At 46.5% G+C, this 22600-nt stretch overlaps 1 protein-coding gene across 1 annotated transcript in view; it reads left to right on the top strand.

Annotated features, from left to right (window-relative positions):
- The first annotated feature begins 8575 nt into the window (after positions 1 to 8575).
- Positions 8576 to 22600, top strand: part of LOC143816756 (uncharacterized) — a 110248-nt gene continuing 96223 nt past the window's right edge. Inside the window, exon 1 of the mRNA XM_077297522.1 lies at positions 8576 to 8666. The gene's annotated coding sequence lies outside the window, so the exon portion shown is untranslated. The remainder of the gene's footprint in view (positions 8667 to 22600) is intronic.

Genomic DNA, 22600 nt, shown 5'->3' with positions numbered 1-22600 from the left:
GACCAGGATGATTGGGTGACCTTCTTGCCATTGGCGGAGTTTGCCCTTAATAATCGGGCTAGTTCCACTACTTTGGTTTCGCCATTCTTCTGCAACTCTGGTTTTCATCCTCGTTTCTCCTCGGGTCATGTTGAGTCTTCTGACTGTCCTGGGGTGGATTCCGTGGTGGATAGGTTGCAGCGGATTTGGAATCATGTGGTGGACAACTTGAAGTTGTCACAGGAGAAGGCTCAGCGTTTTGCCAACCGCCGCCGCGGTGTGGGCCCCCGACTTCGTGTTGGGGATTTGGTTTGGTTGTCTTCTCGGTATGTCCCTCTGAAGGTTTCCTCTCCTAAGTTTAAGCCTCGCTTTATTGGTCCTTACAAAATTTTGGAAGTTCTTAACCCGGTTTCTTTTCTTTTGGATCTTCCAGTGTCGTTTGCCATTCACAACGTGTTCCATAGGTCTTTGTTACGGCGGTACGTTGTGCCTGTGGTTCCTGCTGTTGAGCCTCCTGCTCCGGTGTTGGTTGAGGGCGAGTTGGAGTACGTGGTGGAGAAGATCTTGGATTCTCGTCTCTCTAGACGGAGGCTCCAGTATTTGGTCAAATGGAAGGGCTATGGTCAGGAGGATAATTCCTGGGTGGCCGCCTCTGATGTTCATGCGGCCGATTTGGTTCGTGCCTTCCACGCTGCTCATCCTGGTCGCCCTGGTGGTCTTGGTGAGGGTTCGGTGACCCCTCCTTAAAGGGGGGGTACTGTTGTGAACTATACTTTTTGGCTCCCTCTTGTGGTCACTAGTGATTTAGCACTTGGATTGTCTTTTACCAGGATGGTGGTCACCTGCTTCGTTAGGCCTGGGGTGTTGCTATTTAAACTTCCTGGATTCTCAGTCCAGTGCCTGGCATCGTTGTAATCAGTTCACTTCTGTTTGCTCCTGTCTTCAGGTCCTGGTTCTTTGCAAGATAAGCTAAGTCCTGCTTTCGTACTCTTGATCATTTGCATTGTTCTTATTTTTTGTCCAGCTTGTACAATATGTGATTCCTGTTATTGCTGGAAGCTCTAGGGGGGCTGATATTCTCCCCCCACACCGTCAGTCGGTTTGGGGGTTCTTGGATATTCAGCGTGGATATTTTGCAGGGTTTTTTGCTGACCATATAAGTCTTCTTACTATATTCTGCTATTAGTCAGTGGGCCTCTCTTTGCTAAATCTAGTTCATTCTTACGTTTGTCTTTTCTTCTTACCTCACCGTTATTATTTGTTGGGGGCTTGTATTACTTTGGGGTCTTTTCTCTGGAGGCAAGAGAGGTCTTATTTTCCCTGATAGGGGTAGTTAGTTCTCCGGCTGGCGCGAGACGTCTAGAATCAACGTAGGCACGTTCCCCGGCTGCTGTTAGTGTTTGTGCTAGGATCAGGTATATGGTCAGCCTAGTTAGCACTTCCCTATGAGCTGGTATTTATGTTTTGCAGACTTTGCTGTAATCTTTGAGGTCCCCTGCCATTGGGATCATAACAATTGGCGTCGGCTAGATTTTATCTAGCTGGTCCGGGGTTAATTTACCTGATGCTCGGATTGGAAGCTGGGCCATCCCCATTGCCTTTAAATAGTTCTCCTGAACATTCGGCGTCGCCGATTATAGCTTCTGTCTTGTGCGTTGTTATCTCGGTCTGGAGTGGTGAGCTAGAAGTTGGAGTATCGTTGCTGGTGGTGTATTTCCCTTTGTCTTATTTACTCCTTCCTATATTTGTATTTATTTTGCCCTGCGCATTTATAGTGTATTCCTGAGTGACTGCGGCGTGGTGTATATTTTCCGTTATCCTTGTCTGTTCTAACTGTGGGTATTGGTGTATGATCTTTTCACTGGGTGGTGGGCGGTGGTTTCAGCCTAGGGTTGAAACAGGAGACAGGGCGAGGGTCGAGGCCTAGACATGCACACCATCAGTGTAAACTCTAGGTAGAGGGTCAGTCAGGATTTCCCTAGTCTGAGGGAAATTGCAGGGGCCCGGGTTATTAGCTCTTGCCCACCTAGTCTCCCCGTGACATTATAATCGGACTTTAAAACAACAAAAAAAAGGGGGTTTCCTTTTTTTTGTTTTAGCATGGATCCCATGACTTCCATAACCCGCCAGTTGGAGGCGCTGTCCCCACAGGTCACTGAGTTGAGAGGGGCAGTGCAGCAACAGGGACTAGCAGTATCTAATGTGCAAGCTGGAGCGACAGGTAGAGTTGCTGAGCCTAAGTTTACTTTGCCTGAAAAATTTGCTGGGGAACGCAGTAAATTTGTTTCTTTTCGTGAAGCTTGCAAACTATATTTCCATATGCGCCCGATCTCCTCAGGTAATGAGGCTCAGCGTGTGGGCCTGGTGTTGTCATTGTTAAGCGGGGATCCCCAAGCATGGGCGTTTTCTTTGCCATCTGATTCTGCTGCATTTGACTCTGTGGAGAGTTTTTTTTCCTTTCTTGGAAATATTTATGATGAGCCAGACAGAATGGCTCTAGCAGAATCTAAGAAACGCACTATTCGCCAGGGGGAGCGAGTGGCAGAGGATTACTGTTCTGAATTTCGTCGCTGGGCGATCGATACACAGTGGAATGATCCAGCGCTATGGAGTCAGCTTATTCATGGGGTTTCTGGAAGGGTTAAAAAGGCCCTTCTGATGTACGAGACTCCTACTTCTCTAGATTCCGCTATGAGTCTGGTTGTCCGCATTGATCGCCGTTTGCGTCAGGGGGCGCATGAGACACTGCCTATGGGAGAGGGTTTAGGTTCACGTGTGGTTGCTGCAGGTGAGCCCACGGAGCCTATGCAAATCGCAGGGGTGTCACATGTGAAGCGTCGAGCCCCTGAGCTCAGGAAGCAGGGAGCCTGTTTTTACAGCGGTAAGACTGGTCATTTTATTAACATCTGTCCTCTACTGTCTAAGAAAGACGCAGCGGCGGAAAACTTCTAAGCTCAGAGGGTGTGGAGGAGACCAATCTGAGCTTATGTATATCCTCCATGGTGGTTTCTCAATGCATGCTCCCTGCTAAGGTTATAATCGCTGGCAGTGAGCTGCCAATTACTGTGTTTGTGGATAGTGGTTCAGCCACAAATCTCATTGATGAGGAGTTTGCGCGCACAGCAGGTTTTAGGATTGAAAAACTGCCTCATCCTATCAGTGTGGTCACCATCAATGCTGCTCCTCTCTCACAGGGGGAGATTACTGAATTTGTGGCTGAGGTGAAACTCCACATTGGGGTTCTACATTCCGAGCAGGTTACATGTAAGGTACTCAGGAATCTTCCTGCTCAGGTGGTTTTGGGTTTTCCATGGTTGTCTATGCACAACCCGGTAATTGACTGGAAAACTCAAGACATAATTCAGTGGAGCGAATTCTGCCAGGAGAATTGCCTGGCCACATGTGTGTCTGCTGTGACTTCAAGCGTTCCGGAGTCACTTCTGGATTTTGTAGATGTGTTCTCTGAGAAGGGTTGTTCAGAGTTGCCGCCGCATCGCCCCTATGACTGTACTATTAGATTTAAACCAGGGGCCAAATTGCCTAAAGCAAGGATGTTTAACATCTCCGGTCCGGAGAGACAAGCATTAAAGGATTACATTGCTGAAAGTTTGAGCAAAGGGCACATCAGGCCTTCATCCTCGCCTGTGGCAGCAGGGTTCTTCTTCGTGAAGAAGAAAGATGGCGGATTACGCCCGTGTTTGGATTTCAGGGAATTGAACTAGATTACGGTTCGTGATCCATACCCTATGCCACTAATACCAGATTTGTTCAACCAGGTGGCAGGTGCTTAGTGGTTTACCAAGCTTGACCTCAGGGGGGCGTACAACCTCATAAGAGTCCGTCAAGGTGATGAGTGGAAGACGGCTTTTAATACCCCTGAGGGTCATTTTGAAAATTTGGTGATGCCATTTGGGTTGACTAACGCATCTGCAGTGTTCCAACATTTCATTAATGATGTGTTTTCGCATGTTTTGGGGAAATTCGTTATCGTGTACCTAGATGACATTCTCACATATTTTTGCGACCGTGATACTCATTTAGATCATGTCAGGCAGGTGTTACAGCTTCTCAGAGAGAATAAGCTGTATGCTAAACTTGAGAAATGTGTATTTTCTGTTCAAGAGTTGCCTTTCTTGGGTTATATTGTGTCTGCTTCTGGTTTTAAAATGGACGCCGCTAAGGTGCAAGCGGTGCTACATTGGGAACGGCCTGATAACCTGAAAGCACTTCAGCGGTTCCTTGGGTTTTCTAACTACTATAGGAAATTTATCAAGGATTTTTCCATCATTGCTAAACCGCTAACTGACATGACTAAAAAGGGTACCAATTTCTCCGTTCGGCCTGAGGCTGCTGTGCGCGCATTTGAATTTCTTAAGAACAGTTTTGTTTCGGCCCCCATTCTTGTGCAGCCAGACGTGTCGAAGCCTTTTGTTGTGGAGGTCGATGCGTCTGAGGTTGGTGTGGGGGCGGTGCTGTCACAAGGCTCATCTTTGAGTGATTTGCGTCCATGCGCCTATTTCTCCAAGAAACTGTCGTCTGCCGAACGTAACTACGATATCGGCAACAGGAAGTTGTTGGCAATCAAGTTGGCCTTTGAGGAATGGTGACACTTCTTGGAGGGGTCGGTACATCAGGTTACTGTTATTACCGATCATAAGAATCTGCTGTCTTTGGAGTCAGCCAAGCGTCTGTCCCCCAGGCAGGCTCGCTGGGCATTGTTTTTCACGCGGTTCAATTTTGTTGTCACTTACAGACCGGGGTCTAAAAACACTAAGGCGCATGCTCTATCCAGGTGTTTTCCGGGGGGAGATCCTCAGGAGGATCCAGTACCCATCCTCCAAAAGGGTGTTGTGGTTTCAGCTCTCACTACCGAGGTTGAGGCTGAGATTGCCGAGGCTCAGGAGGAGGTACCATCTGAGCTTCCCATCAACAAATCTTTTGTACCGCTTCATCTCCGCCTAAAGGTTTTGGCGGAGCATCATGATGCTGTCTTGGCTGGCCACCCAGGGGTTAGAGGTACCTTGGAGTTGGTGTCACGTCGGTTTTGGTGGCCCAAGATCCGACAGGACGTGGTCTCATACGTGTCAGCTTGTAGCACGTGCGCTAGGGCTAAGACGCCCCGCTCCCGTCCTGTTGGCACACTACTTCCTCTTGAGGTACCTAGTAAGCCATGGACGGAAATCTCCATGGATTTCATCACTGATTTGCCCTCCTCAGCTGGGAACACGGTCATCTTGGTGATTGTTGATCGGTTTTCAAAAATGTCGCACTTTGTGTCTTTGCCTTCGTTGCCTAACGCTAAGACTCTGGCTCAGGTATTCGTGCAGGAGGTGGTCAGACTTCATGGGGTTCCGTCTGACATTGTGTCTGATAGGGGTACTCAGTTTGTGGCAAAATTTTGGAAAGCATTTTGCTCACGGCTGGGGATCAAGTTGTCTCATTCTTCGGCGTTTCATCCTCAGTCAAATGGTCAGACTGAGCGTATGAACCAAAATTTGGAACAGTACTTACGCTGCTTTGTCTCTGATAACCAGGAGGAGTGGTCTACGTTCCTTCCTTTGGCTGAGTTTGCCATCAATAATCACCGCCAGGAGTCGTCTGGGGATTCTCCGTTTTTTTGTGTTTACGGGCTACATCCTCAATTTTGTACTTTGAGTCAGGGGGGCTCTTCCGGCGTTCCAGAGGAGGACCAGTTAGGAGCACAATTATCATCAGTCTGGAGGAGAGTTAAACAGCGCCTGTTGAGTGTGGGTGCTAGGTACAAATGTGTGGCTGACAGTAGGCGTGTGCCAGGTCCGGACCTGAGTGTGGATGACTGGGTGTGGTTATCCACAAAAAACATAAGACTCAAAATGCCATCCCTTAAATTGGGTCCACGGTTTATTGGTCCATTTAGGGTCACCGCCGTCATTAACCCAGTAGCGTACCGATTGGAGCTTCCTACGGTGTATAAGATACACAACGTGTTCCACAGGTCTCTTTTAAAGAAGGTGGTGGGTTCTGTGGACGCGGCGCCTATGCCACCTCCAGTCTTGGTGGATGGTAATTTGGAGTTTGAAGTCTCCAAGGTGGCTGACTCTCGTGTAGTGCGCCGCACTTTACAGTACTTGGTACACTGGCGTGGTTATGGGCCTGAGGAGAGGTCCTGGGTACCAGCCTCGGACATTCATGCGGATCGGCTGGTCAGGTTTTTTCACCATCGCCATCCGGACAAGCAGGGTCCTATAAGCCGTGAGTGCCCTGGGGTCCCTCGTAGAAGGCGGGGTACTGTCATGTCGGACGCTGTTCAGACCAGGTCGTTCGACAGACAGCGGTAATTCCGCTTTTGACCACTATGTGCTCATTGGCGTCGGCTAGATTTTATCTAGCTGGTCCGGGGTTAATTTACCTGATGCTCAGATTGGAAGCTGGGCCATGCCCATTGCCTTTAAATAGTTCTCCTGAACATTGGGCGTCACCGATTATAGCTTCTGTCTTGTGCGTTGTTATCTCGGTCTGGAGTGGTGAGCTAGAAGTTGGAGTATCGTTGCTGGTGGTGTATTTCCCTTTGTCTTATTTACTCCTTCCTATATTTGTATTGTTATTTTGCCCTGCGCATTTATAGTGTATTCCTGAGTGACTGCGGCGTGGTGTATATTTTCCGTTATCCTTGTCTGTTCTAACTGTGGGTATTGGTGTATGATCTTTTCACTGGGTGGTGGGCGGTGGTTTCAGCCTAGGGTTGAAACAGGAGACAGGGCGAGGGTCGAGGCCTAGACATGCACACCATCAGTGTAAACTCTAGGTAGAGGGTCAGTCAGGATTTCCCTAGTCTGAGGGAAATTGCAGGGGCCCGGGTTATTAGCTCTTGCCCACCTAGTCTCCCCGTGACAGATGTGTGATGAGCACCTTGAACCCCCAGTTCAAGGTGTTCACCACACATCAAGATAGTCTAAATAGACTATTTGACCCTCCTGAGGAAGTGACCACACCAAACGTACGTTGGGGTGGCTGGAGTACCTCTATCATACCTTGTCCTCCTATGTAAGTCCTACTGTCATTATTGTATTGCATTATACATGCATGCTACTATGCCGCACCTAATACTATAATGCACCTTTTTTTGTACTCTGATTAATGTTTAATCTACATATATCCCAGTCTAATGGACACATAATAGGATTAAATTAGAGTAAAATATGTAACAAGGTCTCCTTCGACTAATACATGGTATTGCAGCCTCTGATATTATATTTGTACATATATTATCTCCTTTTTTAATATTTATTAAATAAAGATTAATATAAATTTTATATGGTACTTATACTCTTTTTTTCTATTATGAGTTTTCAGACTATTTGACCCTGTTGACTATTTGCAACAAAACTTTTGTTGGTTCTGTGATCTCACGCCCCAATATCTTAGCAACGTTAACAGTGCTGCATCCCTCTGTGAGACACACTGTAAAGGTACCTTCACACTAAGCGACGCTGCAGCGATATAGACAACGATGCCGATCGCTGCAGCGTCGCTGTGTGGTCGCTGGAGAGCTGTCAGACAGACAGCTCTCCTGCGACCAACGATGCCGAAGTCCCTGGGTAACCAGGGTAAACATCGGGTTGCTAAGCGCAGGGCCGCGCTTAGTAACCCGATGTTTACCCTGGTTACCAGTGTAAATGTAAAAAAACAAACACTACATACATGCGCGTCCCCCGGCGTCCGCTTTCCCTGCACTGTGTAAGCACCGGCAGTAGCAGGGCACAGCGGTGACGTCACCGCTGTGCTTTGCTTTCCGGCCGGCACTGACACATTCAGTGCAGGAAGCTCTGAGCAGCAGCGCGGACGCCGGGGGACGTGACAGACATCAGAGGGTGAGTATGTACTGTTTTTTTTTTTACTTTTACAATGGTAACCAGGGTAAATATCGGGTTACTAAGCACGGCCCTGCGCTTAGTAACCCGATATTTACCCTGGTTACCATTGTAAAACATTGCTGGCATTGTTGCTTTTGCTGTCAAACACGACGATACACGCCGATCTGACGACCAAATAAAGTTCTGAACTTTCAGCAACGACCAGCGATATCACAGCAGGATCCAGATCGCTGCTGCGTGTCAAACACAACGATATCGCTATCCAGGACGCTGCAACGTCACGGATCGCTGTCGTTATCGCTGCAAAGTCGTTTAGTGTGAAGGTACCTTTAGTCATGGACCCATTTATTTGAATGGGTGAGTGTGATTTGTAACTCAGACTGAAACAGATATGTCTGAGTTTTGTTTGGGACATGGACATACGAACGTGTGGATATCTGAATGGGACCTTGCACTGATGAATATTGCTGTCATTATAGGCTGTGGACACATTTAGCATGTATTTGGTGTATACAGAACCCTAATTGCTAGACTCAGTGCCATTATCCAAGTCTGTAGCTACAAGAAGCAATAATTTGTAACTGTCAGTGTCCTAGGTGAGAGAAATCTTTGTATTTTGAAAGTGATAAAAATAAAACACTAATTACCATGAATGAAGACCTTTAAGTCTTAATAATGGCAGCTTTGAGTTTGGTTGGTACCACAGAAGCGACGCAGCAGGGATCATGGGTAAATGAGGATTAACTGACTCCAAGGACAGAGCCGTCTTAAGACTATGAGCAGCTGGGGAGAGATCTACGAGCTTCCAGCATGAGACTGTACAACCACTGAGAGGTAGGAAATGTTACAAATATTTTATTTTAATAATTTTTAAGAATAAAAACAAACGAGGGATCACATATCACTAGACAGCACTCCATGCTGACAATTCATCCTTAGATTCTGCTCCGGAGCAACCACTAACGTATATTGATGGAACATTTTACTGATACCAGGAATATCTGAAGTAATTATAGCATAGTATAAGTACAGGTAGTAGTCATTGAGCTGCTTTAATGGGAGATTTTAAGCTAATGCTACCGGTGAAATTTATGTAAAGAATTTATGGAGTGAAAGAGTTTTGTTAAAGCTGTTGTTATATAAAAAAATTAAAATCAAGTATTTTTTCCCTGTGAAGTAACAAATTCATGTTTTTATCATGTTATTTATCTCTTGTCACCTGTGTTTGGCACGATCTTCTATTTATACTGTGTTGTTTATTTAAAAAACTAGTTAATATGAATCACATTACAATGTATACTTTTTGGGGAGGACAAAACACTGTAGTTAATCATAATATATATTAATACTAGATGGTGGCCCATTTCTAACGCATCGGGTATTCTAGAATATGTATGTAGTTTATTTATGAAGTTTTCAGAATAATGCAATTTATACACAGGATTCGGCCGGCAGGGCGCGACCAATTAGTGAAGCGTGGTTCAAATTCCACGCCAATTCGCGGCCGGACTGAGCCTGTCACTGATTGGTCACGCCCGGCCGCGAACAATCAGTGAAGCCAGGGCCTGCTCCAGGTTTTTGAGGGCCCCGGGCGAAAGTCTCAGTGGGCCCCCCTCTTTAACACATACCATAATTCATGATGCACAGATACAGCAGAGAAATATAGCACAGCCAAGTAGCATACAGCCCACGTAGTACAGGTCCTTCTCAAAAAATTAGCATATAGTGTTAAATTTCATTATTTACCATAATGTAATGATTACAATTAAACTTTCATATACTATAGATTCATTATCCACCAACTGAAATTTGTCAGGTCTTTTATTGTTTTAATACTGATGATTTTGGCATACAACTCCTGATAACCCAAAAAACCTGTCTCAATAAATTAGCATATTTCACCCGACCAATCAAATAAAAGTGTTTTTTAATACCAAACAAAAAAACCATCAAATAATAATGTTCAGTTATGCACTCAATACTTGGTCGGGAATCCTTTGGCAGAAATGACTGCTTCAATGCGGCGTGGCATGGAGGCAATCAGCCTGTGACACTGCTGAGATGTTATGGAGGCCCAGGATGCTTCAATAGCGGCCTTAAGCTCATCCAGTGTTGGGTCTTGCGTCTCTCAACTTTCTCTTCACAATATCCCACAGATTCTCTATGGGGTTCAGGTCAGGAGAGTTGGCAGGCCAATTGAGCACAGTAATACCATGGTCAGTAAACCATTTACCAGTGGTTTTGGCACTGTGAGCAGGTGCCAGGTCGTGCTGAAAAATGAAATCTTCATCTCCATAAAGCATTTCAGCCGATGGAAGCATGAAGTGCTCCAAAATCTCCTGATAGCTAGCTGCATTGACCCTGCCCTTGATGAAACACAGTGGACCAACACCAGCAGCTGACATGGCACCCCACACCATCACTGACTGTGGGTACTTGACACTGGACTTCAGGCATTTTGGCATTTCCTTCTCCCCAGTCTTCCTCCAGACTCTGGCACCTTGATTTCCGAATGACATGCAAAATTTGCTTTCATCAGAAAAAAGTACTTGGGACCACTTATCAACAGTCCAGTGCTGCTTCTCTGTAGCCCAGGTCAGGCGCTTCTGCCGCTGTTTATGGTTCAAAAGTGGCTTTACCTGGGGAATGCGGCACCTGTAGCCCATTTCCTGCACACGCCTGTGCACGGTGGCTCTGGATGTTTCCACACCAGACTCAGTCCACTGCTTCCTCAGCAATCTTCCTCAGGGTCCGGTCACCTCTTCTCGTTGTACAGCGTTTTCTGCCACATTGTTTCCTTCCAACAGACTTACCATTGAGGTGCCTTGATACAGCACTCTGGGAACAGCCTATTTGTTGAGAAATTTCTTTCTGGGTCTTACCCTCTTGCTTGAGGGTGTCAATGATGGCCTTCTTGACATCTGTCAGGTCGCTAGTCTTACCCATGATCGGGGTTTTGAGTAATGAACCAGGCAGGGAGTTTTTAAAAGCCTCAGGTATCTTTTGCATGTGTTTAGAGTTAATTAGTTGATTCAGAAGATTAGGGTAATAGGTCATTTAGAGAACCTTTTCTTGATATGCTAATTTATTGAGACAGGTTTTTTGGGTTATCAGGAGTTGTATGCCAAAATCATCAGTATTAAAACAATAAAAGACCTGACAAATTTCAGTTGGTGGATAATGAATCTATAATATATGAAAGTTTAATTGTAATCATTACATTATGGTAAATAATGAAATTTAACACTATATGCTAATTTTTTGAGAAGGACCTGTATATAACACAGCCCACGTAGTATATAGCACAGCCCACATAGTATATTGCCCAGCCACATAGAATAGAGCACAGAGCCGTAGTATGTAACACAGCCCATGCAGTATATAACACAGGCCACGTATTATAGAGCACAGCGATGTAGTATATTGCCCAGCCACGTAATATATACCACAGCCACATAGTATATAGCACAGAGACGTAGTATATAACACAGCCCATGCAGTATATAACACAGCTCATGCAGTATATAACACAGCCCACGTAGTATATTGCCCAGCCACGTAATATATTGCACAGCCACTTTACACGTAATAGTTTGCACAGCCATGTAATAAATTGCACAGCCACGTAGTATATAGCACAGCCACGTAGTATATAACACAGCCCATGCAGTATATAACACAAGCCACGTAGTATAGAGCACAGCGATGTAGTATATTGCCCAGCCACGTAATATATACCACAGCCACATAGTATATAACACAGCCCACGCAGTATATAACACAGCTCATGCAGTATATAACACAGGCCACGTAGTATAGAGCACAGCGATGTAGAATATTGCCCAGCCACATAATATGGCGAGGCGTTTACCGATGCTCCTCGCGACGCTCTGGTCCCAAGAATGCATTGCGGTCTCGTGAGATGATGACGTAGCGGTCTCACGAGATGTAGTATATAACACAGCCCACGCAGTATACAGGTCCTTCTCAAAAAATTAGCATATAGTGTTAAATTTCATTATTTACCATAATGTAATGATTACAATTAAACTTTCATATATTATAGATTCATTATCCACCAACTGAAATTTGTCAGGTCTTTTATTGTTTTAATACTGATGATTTTGGCATACAACTCCTGATAACCCAAAAAACCTGTCTCAATAAATTAGCATATCAAGAAAAGGTTCTCTAAATGACCTATTACCCTAATCTTCTGAATCAACTAATTAACTCTAAACACATGCAAAAGATACCTGAGGCTTTTAAAAACTCCCTGCCTGGTTCATTACTCAAAACCCCCATCATGGGTAAGACTAGCGACCTGACAGATGTCAAGAAGGCCATCATTGACACCCTCAAGCAAGAGGGTAAGACCCAGAAAGAAATTTCTCAACAAATAGGCTGTTCCCAGAGTGCTGTATCAAGGCACCTCAATGGTAAGTCTGTTGGAAGGAAACAATGTGGCAGAAAACGCTGTACAACGAGAGGAGGTGACCGGACCCTGAGGAAGATTGTGGAGAAGGACCGATTCCAGACCTTGGGGAACCTGAGGAAGCAGTGGACTGAGTCTGGTGTGGAAACATCCAGAGCCACCGTGCACAGGCGTGTGCAGGAAATGGGCTACAGGTGCCGCATTCCCCAGGTAAAGCCACTTTTGAACCATAAACAGCGGCAGAAGCGCCTGACCTGGGCTACAGAGAAGCAGCACTGGACTGTTGCTAAGTGGTCCCAAGTACTTTTTTCTGATGAAAGCAAATTTTGCATGTCATTCGGAAATCAAGGTGCCAGAGTCTGGAGGAAGACTGGGGAGAAGGAAATGCCAAAATGCCTGAAGTCCAGTGTCAAGTACCCACAGTCAGTGATGGTGTGGGGTGCCATGTCAGCTGCTGGTGTTGGTCCACTGTGTTTCATCAAGGGCAGGGTCAATGCAGCTAGCTATCAGGAGATTTTGGAGCACTTCATGCTTCCATCGGCTGAAATGCTTTATGGAGATGAAGATTTCATTTTTCAGCACGACCTGGCACCTGCTCACAGTGCCAAAACCACTGGTAAATGGTTTACTGACCATGGTATTACTGTGCTCAATTGGCCTGACAACTCTCCTGACCTGAACCCCATAGAGAATCTGTGGGATATTGTGAAGAGAAAGTTGAGAGACGCAAGACCCAACACTCTGGATGAGCTTAAGGCCGCTATTGAAGCATCCTGGGCCTCCATAACATCTCAGCAGTGTCACAGGCTGATTGCCTCCATGCCACGCCGCATTGAAGCAGTCATTTCTGCCAAAGGATTCCCGACCAAGTATTGAGTGCATAACTGAACATTATTATTTGATGGTTTTTTTGTTTGGTATTAAAAAACACTTTTATTTGATTGGTCGGGTGAAATATGCCAATTTATTGAGACAGGTTTTTTGGGTTATCAGGAGTTGTATGCCAAAATCGTCAGTATTAAAACAATAAAAGACCTGACAAATTTCAGTTGGTGGATAATGAATCTATAATATATGAAAGTTTAATTGTAATCATTACATTATGGTAAATAATGAAATTTAACACTATATGCTAATTTTTTGAGAAGGACCTGTATAATGCAGCTCATGCAGTATATAACACAGCCCACGTAGTATATTGCCCAGCCACGTAATATATTGCACAGCCACGTAATAGATTGCACAGCCATGTTATATATTGCACAGCCACGTAGTATATAGCACAGCCACGTAGTACATAACACAGCCCATGCAGTATATAACACAGGCCACGTAGTATAGAGCACAGCGATGTAGTATATTGCCCAGCCACGCAATATATACCACAGCCACGTAGTATATAGCACAGAGACGTAGTATATAACACAGCCCATGCAGTATCTAACACAGCCCATGTAGTATATAAGACAGCCCACGTAGTATATAGCAATGTGGGCACCATATCCCTGTTAAAAAAAAAGAATTAAAATAAAAAATAGTTATATACTCACCTTCCGTCGGCCCCTGGATCCAGGCGAGGTGTTTACCGATGCTCCTCGCGGTCCCAATAATGCATTGCGGTGTCGCGAGATGATGACTTAGCGGTCTCACAAGACCGCTACATCATCATCTCGCGAGACCGCAATGCATGGACCGGAGCGTCGCGAGGAGCAGCGGGAAAGGCGACGGAAGGTGAGAATATAATGATTTTTTATTATGTTTATTATTTTTAACATTAGATCCTTTTACTATTGATGCTGCATGGGCAGCATGAATAGTAAAAAGTTGGTCACACAGGGTTAATAGAAGGGTTAACAGACTGCGTTACACCCCGGCATAACGCGGTGTAACACAGCCATTAACCCTGTGTGAACGCTGACTGGAGGGGGCACTGACGGAGAGTAAGAAGGGGCGAATTCATGGCCGGACTGTGTCCGTCACTGATTGGTCACGGCCTGCCTGCCGCAACCAATCAGCGACGTGGTATTTCTGTGACAGACAGACAGACAAACAGACGGAAGTGCCCCTTAGACGATTATATATTAACTAGACTGTGGCCCGATTCTAACGCATCGGGTATTCTAGAATATGCATGTCCCCGTAGTATATGGACAATGATGATTCCAGAATTCGCGGCAGACTGTGCCCGTCGCTGATTGGTCGAGGCAACCTTTATGACATCATCGTCGCCATGGCAACCATTATGACATCTACGTCGATACTGTGCCCGTCGCTGGCCCGATTCTAATGCATCGGGTATTCTAGAATATGCATGTCCCCGTAGTATATGGACAATGATGATTCCAGAATTCGCGGCAGACTGTGCCCGTCGGTGATTGGTCGAGGCAACCTTTATGACATCATCGTCGCCATGGCATGTCCACGTAGTATATTGCCCAGCCACGTAGTATATTGCCCAGCCACATAGTATATTGCCCAGCCACGTAGTATATTGCCCAGTGACGTTGTATATTGCCAGTGACGTAGTATATTGCCCAGTGACGTAGTATATTGCCCAGTGACGTAGTATATTGCCCAGTGACGTTGTATATTGCCAGTGATGTAGTATATTGCCCAGTGACGTAGTATGAGCTGTGCCCGTCGCTGATTGGTCGAGGCCTGGTGGCCTCGACCAATCAGAGACGCGGGATTTCCAGGACAGACAGACAGACAGACAGACAGACAGAAAAACCCTTAGACAATTATATATATAGATGGTGGCCCGATTCTATCGGGTATTCTAGAATATGCATGTCCACGTACTATGTTGCCCAGTCACGTAGTATATTGCCCAGTGATGTAGTATATTGCCCAGTCACGTAGTATGTTGCCCAGTCACGTAGTATATTGCCCAGTCACGTAGTATATTGGCCAGCCACGTACATAGTATATTGCCCAGCCACGTAGTATATTGGCCAGCCACGGCCCGATTCTAATGCATCGGGTATTCTAGAATATGCATGTCCCCGTAGTATATGGACAATGATGATTCCAGAATTCGCGGCAGACTGTGCCCGTCGCTGATTGGTCGAGGCAACCTTTATGACATCATCGTCGCCATGGCAACCATTATGACATCTACGTCGATACTGTGCCCGTCGCTGATTGGTCGAGGCGAATTCGCGGCAGACTGTGCCCGTCGCTGATTGGTCGAGGCAACCTTTATGACATCATCGTCGCCATGCTGTGCCCTTCGCTGATTGGTCGAGGCCGCCAGGCCTCGACCAATCAGAGACGCGGGATTTCCAGGACAGACAGACAGACAGACAGAAAAACCCTTAGACAATTATATATATAGATACTAGATTGTGGCCCGATTCTAACGCATTGGGTATTCTAGAATATGCATGTCCCCATAGTATATGGACAATGATGATTCCAGAATTCGCGGCAGACTGTGCCCGTCGCTGATTGGTCGAGGCAACCTTTATGACATCATCGTCGCCATGGCAACCATTATGACATCTACGTCGATACTATGCCCGTCGCTGATTGGTCGAGGCCTGGCGGCCTCGACCAATCAGAGACGAGGGATTTCTACGTCGATACTGTGCCCGTCGCTGATTGGTCGAGGCCCAGGCGGCCTCGACCAATCAGAGACGCGGGATTTCCTGGACAGACAGAAAAACCCCATATTATTCAACAACATTCTTTTGGTAAGACAGACACAACATTCTTTAACAGGACTACACGGGCATAGAGAACCAACAGAGGGTCCCTATGCAACTGTGAATAATATATACGCTCCTCAATTTCCGAGTGCTAATTTCATCATATATATTGTATGTCTGCCCCAACTGAAATAAAGTTGTGATGTCAAAGTAGTTTTATTGTCTAAAATGAATGATGTCACACATCTTTTCTTTTACTGTCTTTTGATAATATCAGTGAAAGTTAGCAGTCATTTACCCTCCTTTATTAATCAATGTCTTATTTTTAGGCTAAGGGCAGATGTATGCATGACAAACTGTCCAAGTTTCATCTCAAAAACTTCATCCGTGTGCTATTCATGTGTCCATGTGACATCCATGCGGTGTCCATATGTGATCTGTGTGTGATCCGTTTTCATATGTCTAAAGAATATACATGATCAAATACAGTCTCCCAGGTTAATAATTGAAATGTATCCATAAAAATTGGATGCCCCTTTGATGTTCTGTGTGGGATCTGTTTTATTTATGCACTGTGACAGGGTCACTGACACTATGTGTGAGGGGTGATATGTATCACAAAGATTGCTGTCATCTGTGATGTGAAATCCAGAAGTTTCTTTCCAGCATGTTATGTGCTGAGAGGTTAATCGGCTGTGACAGAGTTGTGTTTTTTTGTGAATACAGTAGTTGTAAGAGGTGGATGAGAAGACTACTCACCAAATCTCCATCTCAAGGGTGTGGTTGGATAGGTTAAATGTCCATACACTGAGATTTTTCAGGGTCTGTGTGTCTGGAGGCAAGAGAGCTCCAGAGAAACGTTTATGTTCAATTGTGCTGGAATTTGCTGATTTTACCCTGAGCCGGTGATTCCCGCAGGCATATCGACTGTGGTTATCTTTTTGGTTTCCCATTTGCCCAGAACTGCAATGTTTATTTTGGTGAATTCTGCAATGGTTTATGCCATGTTTTAAATAAACAAGCAGAAGAAACATTCCTGTGTCTACCTCTGTGAAGCGGCTGAGTGAGTTGTATTACTACAGTTGGTGTTTCGAATGCGGGCAATGTTCCAGGAACACGTGTAGGTGCTACAGACAGACTTCATGTCCTTTGTAAAGGCGGCTATATGAATGGAACAGCGCTCAGGCAAAATGGAGGAGCTGATAAAGCACCTGATCCTAAGCAAGCAGCAGCACCAAGTACAACAGGAGACAAATAAACTCCTTATCCAACAGCGGCAACGGCAGATGGAACTCTGGGCAGGGGATGTTCACAGCAGAGAAACCACCCCTTTCCCAAGTCCAGGTGACGACTCACAAGTCAGTAAGATGGACCATGCAGAAGATGACCTCAGGGGATGATGTAGAAGCCTTTCTCATGATTTTTCAGATTCTGGCTGATCGGTAGAAACTTACTCCAGAGCAGTTGGCGGAGTTGCTACCGCCTTATTTGACATGTGAACCCAAAAGGCATATTATGACTTAGCACTACAGGATGTCAAGGAATATGCAAAGTTAAAAAACAAAATTAATTATGTCGTTTAGAGGAAAACGAGTACACTACTGGGCATATGCTGGTGGCAAACCACCTCGCTCGCAGATGTTGGACTTGCTACATCTAGTCCAGAATTAGTTGCAGCCAGAGTCTTTCATGCCTGCACAGATGGTCGAGCTTGTGGTGACGGACAGATTCATCCACTCCCTTCCCAGGCTGTTGCAGGCCTGCTTTGCCCAGGGTGACCCTTGGAACACAAACGACCAGGTTGACCTAGTGGAGAGGTACCAGGTTGTCGAGAAATTCCTAGGGAAACAGGACAATATCACTTACATGTACTAGAATACCCAAAAGGAGGCGGACTCATCACAGAGGGGGTCTAAAGCCATAAATGGGGGTGTCCAAGTTCCACCGAGGGTTCTCCCAAAGGCTGCTGTTAAGAATGTGATCTGTTGGTGATACCACAATCCTGGACATGTAGCCGCCTGATGTCACATGTCCCCGGAACCAATGGACTGCAATTTAGAGCAGCGTTGTTCCTATTATGCCTATCCAGCCTGTAGTGTGGTCTGTCAACCCAGTGAGGGGCCGCAGGTATGTGCAGTGTCAGTTAATGGCGTAATGGTACTTGTACTTTTGGACTCAGGAAGTCTGATGACCCTTACCAGTTCTACACTTCCCCACTAGTTGATCCCTCACAAATTCGTGGGCATTTGCTGTATACACGAAGATGCCGCCAAGGACTACTGCAGCACCCCAGAGTCCTGGTCGTTGCAGTACTGACGCTCCGCCACTAAGGGGAGTGATGGTACGTCTGATGGCACTTAAGGAGTTCACCTGACCAGGTATCACAGTCACACATTACACTTCACACTCTGGCCTCCAGGGGGAGCAAAGGGTTCTATGTGTTAGGCCACTCCTCACAATCTGGTAAAACTGGGGGTTGGATAGGAAGTCAGAGAGAAGCTGACTGGGTTTTGCCCAGGCAACATCCTGTGGCAGGGGGTGTTGCGGGGAAGATTCAGGGGGGTCTCTGTCAGGGGTGGGATCCTGACAGTGGCCTAGCAAAAAGGACAGAACAATACGGAGCCGCGCCTGCACCCATTGCGGTGGCATCCTAAGAAAGGACACAAAGCGAGGTTTATTGTGGAGAAGTGAGAAACGAGATCACAGCACAAAGGAGAATAGAACCAGTTGGAGTCGTGCCTTAAGATCGTGGCAACATCCTACTGAGGCGCATAGCCGGTGGCCGGAACGCCGAGGAAGTATTGGGCTCCAACCATTACTTCAAACAGCGGCAGGACAGTTAATTATAGGTTCAAAGATAAAGCCGTGTGCACTACTACTGGTGGTGCTCAGGTAGGTTCCCACACCATGTGATACTAAAAGAAAGAACCTGGCACTCAACTTAATGCTTGTGAGATTTTAATCGTAGTAGCCAAAACGTTTCGGTCCTATATCTGGACCTTCATCAGTTACGTACTATGATGAAAAAAGTAAATGACTGTAGTGTCATATAAGGCACAGCATGGTCTGCGTCTGGTATTTGCGCAGATAGGTTTAGGCACACAGAATGGACTTATTCCCACTGATAGGTGCTGTGCTTGTGTCCAGACACGGAATCCCCGCTTGTCTAAACCTATCTGCGCAAATACCAGACGCAGACCATGCTGTGCCTTATATGACACTACAGTCATTTACTTTTTTCATCATAGTGCGTAACTGATGAAGGTCCAGATATAGGACCGAAACGTTTTGGCTACTACGATTAAAATCTTACAAGCATTAAGTTGAGTGCCAGGTTCTTTCTTTTAGTTAATTATAGGTTGGCTGTCTCCCCTAAATCACCTAAGTAGACATAGGAGGCAATTGTGGGAGAGGGGCATCTCTAGGGTCCCAGAATAACTCCAGGCCTACCCGTCATACGGGTGCGTCCTAGCCAAATCATCTGGGGGACGGAGAAGAACATCAGAACAGAAACGAGAGTTGTGAGAAAGAACATCAGAAACAGACACAACAGTTGTGAGGACTATCCCATGGTGCTCAGCAGGGAGGTACTACAACACACAGGCGCTAGAAGGTAGGCACTGATTTTCACCTGCGAAGGGAAATCTGGATGTGCCTTCGGACCGGCCGGTCTCAGCCAGCCCTGTTAACAGTGCTCTGGATTGCGGATCCTGAAGCCTTCAGTAAAGAGGTAAAGAGACTGCAATCCTGTGTCCTCGTTATTCATCGCACCTTGCACCACGCACCATCATCACACCTTTCATTGGATGCCCCTTAGCAGGGTCACGGACCGGGTCTAGCCACCGTGACAACCCCAGGACCGAGACAGAGAGGCCCGGTACCGAGTACCCCGTGGCCCTGCGTCTGGGGGCGCTCCAACTTGGCGTCACGAACAGGATCTACTTAAGCCTGAAGAATCAGGTCATGTGTGCCTTGGAACTGTGTCTGAATTGTGCTTGAACTGTGACTTATTGCAAAGACTGTGTATTGCCGATTCCCGCCAAAACCGCCGCCATTGCAGCGCCACGAGGAGCGCAGAGGAAGAAGAAGGGGGTGCCATGGGAGGAGACTATCAAAGCGGCGCCAAAAGTGGCGACCGCCCCCTCCGACTACTGCTGCAAGATGATAACCTGCCCCGAAGCAGGGAAGAACCGACCCCCAGATTGCAACAGCGGGAACCAAGACAAGAAGGAGCCCCACCTCGGAGAAATGGCAGAGCCAGGTGCATGTGCAGCTACCGACCTCGAGACCGCGGAGGTGACCAGCGAGTACCTGAACGACGACGGAGTGATCCCAGATTATCCCCTACAGGTTCACTTTATTGAAATTCGGCTTTCAACTCTTTCCTGTCCTCAATCTCTAGTAACATCATTAAACAATTCCTATTACTATCTAACTGACTACATACTACTCCTATGTAAACATTATTACAATCCAACTTTTTCTTAAGGCAACATCATATTTAAGTGCAACATGTGAACATTCCCTTTAAGAGGGACTCAAGTCTCTTTGGAAGTAGTGCAGACTCTCTATCTGCAAGTCCGTTTAAAGGCAAGAACTTCTGCGCTGTATTCAAGAACAGTCTCTTCAAAAAGTTCTCCTTTTTGTAAAACCAGTAGGAGGCACCTTTAAGAAAGTGCAAACTATTTACAACACAGTTTGTGAACCATTCACCATCCATGATTCGGCAGTCTTTGTAAACAATGACGACCAAAAACAAAAACAAAAAGCAAAACAATAGGGATCCCAGGTAAACGAAGGGATCCCTTTAAGGACAACCCTGGTCGGGTTTAAAGCAGCTAAACATCAGGAAAACAAACAAGTAACTATTTACATCCTCATGGCTCCGAGGTCTATTCTCACAGTAGGTTACACCGCAGCAGCTGGTGGCAAACACCTCCTGACCGGTAGGGCTGCGGTTCTTTGTTCTCAGCTGATGCGGGGTTGGTGTCATTGGTCTGTCTTCCAGGTGCGGTCAGGTCACCCGGTTTCTGGATTCGAATGTCGGCTTTAGTTGCAAGTTCAGTAGCGGCGATAATGCACACCGTAGTGATAGTGGTAGAATTTGTCAAATCAGGGTTAGTCACAGTCGGGACAGCAGGTGGCGCTACTGCTGGCTCGCATCGTTGGACGTCTCGAGCGCACCACCCCTGCGCACTCCGGTGGCGAGTGTAGGTCACCTGGTCCCCTCTGCATAGTAGCTGATTGTCACATCTATTGCGGAACGGGGTCTTCACATTGTAGCTGGTAAAGAAGATTTCAGTCGGCAGTCCCGGTTCTTGTATAGAGTCCCAACCCCGTTTCGGGTGAAAGGCTAGTACAGTCCCCCGTTTTACCAAGTCCTTCTTACCGCGTACAGTCTTTGGGTTTTGTACTTTCGGTGGCTCACTTTGTTCAGTCTCTTTTCGGTTCTTCCAGTGCAGAATTAACCATTGTTTATACTGTTCCCAGGTGAGCACAGCAATGCTGAGGCCCTCCTGCCTGGCCCCATCTGGCCCAATCCTCGGAGTATCCCACTGGAAGATCACCCCCTCCGAGCTCACATCTAGCGGTTCTCCCATAGTTGTCGGTAACGGAGGCACCAGCTTCTCCATAGTATCGGGGGTTATCACTACCAGCTCGGGGGAGAAGAATCGGTCATTGTCGGGACGGGGAGCAGTCATGGGAGCAGGATCGGTCGGGAGAGCAGGGGCTCTTTCCATACCTGCGTCTGATGTGGTTCCACCGATGCCGATCTGTTCCACTGACGAGGACACTGGAGTCTGCTGCGGCTCGGACCGCGGCTCTTCCAAGGCGTCCTTCTGGCACAACTCCGACTTCCATTGCTTCGCATCGGCTGGCTCCATGTCTGGGATAGGTTGACTCCGCTCCCCCTCCTGCGGCTCCGAGGAGTTCAGGTCCTTCAGCGGTGGTGAGTTGGGACCCGCTTCTGGCCGGTGGGGTTTTCTCTGAGGCAAGATAGCTTTCTATTTCCTTCTTTAGGGGTAGTTAGTTCTTAGGCTGTGAAGAGGTGTCTAGGGAGAGTCAGGAACATCCCACGGCTATTACTAGTGTTGTTGTTAGGATTAGGGACTGCTGTCAGTAGAGATACCACCTTCTCAGAGCTCGTCCCATGTTGCGTTTTAGCCACCAGGTCATATCAGTGCGGCCTCTTAACCACCAGGTCATAACAGTACAGCTGGCCCACAATGTGTTAAATGCATCTCAAAAGAGGGAAAAGAAAGTTCTGAGTCATTTTTTTTTCCTTTGTAGCTTGTTTTGTCTTTTTTTCCCCTTAATCTCTGGGTGGTTCAGGATTTTGGTGCTGATATGGAGGTTCAGGGTCTGTCCTTGCGCGTGAATCAACTCGCTGCAAGGGTACAGAGTATCCAAGATTATGTTGTCCAGACTCCGGTATTAGAGCCTAGAATTCCTATTCCTGATTTATTTTCTGGGGATAGATCGAAATTTTTGAACTTTAAAAATAATTGCAGATTGTTTTTTGCTCTGAGACCCCGTTCCTCTGGTGACCCTGTTCAGCAGGTGAAGATTGTTATTTCCTTGCTGCGTGGCGACCCGCAGGACTGGGCATTCTCCCTTGAGCCAGGAAATCCTGCATTGCTCAATATTGACGCATTTTTTCAAGCGCTCGGATTGCTGTATGA

This window comes from Ranitomeya variabilis, chromosome 3 (assembly GCF_051348905.1).
Source record: "Ranitomeya variabilis isolate aRanVar5 chromosome 3, aRanVar5.hap1, whole genome shotgun sequence".
Classification (NCBI taxonomy): Eukaryota; Metazoa; Chordata; class Amphibia; order Anura; family Dendrobatidae; genus Ranitomeya; species Ranitomeya variabilis.
This window is presented reverse-complemented; position numbering and strand designations above follow the sequence as displayed.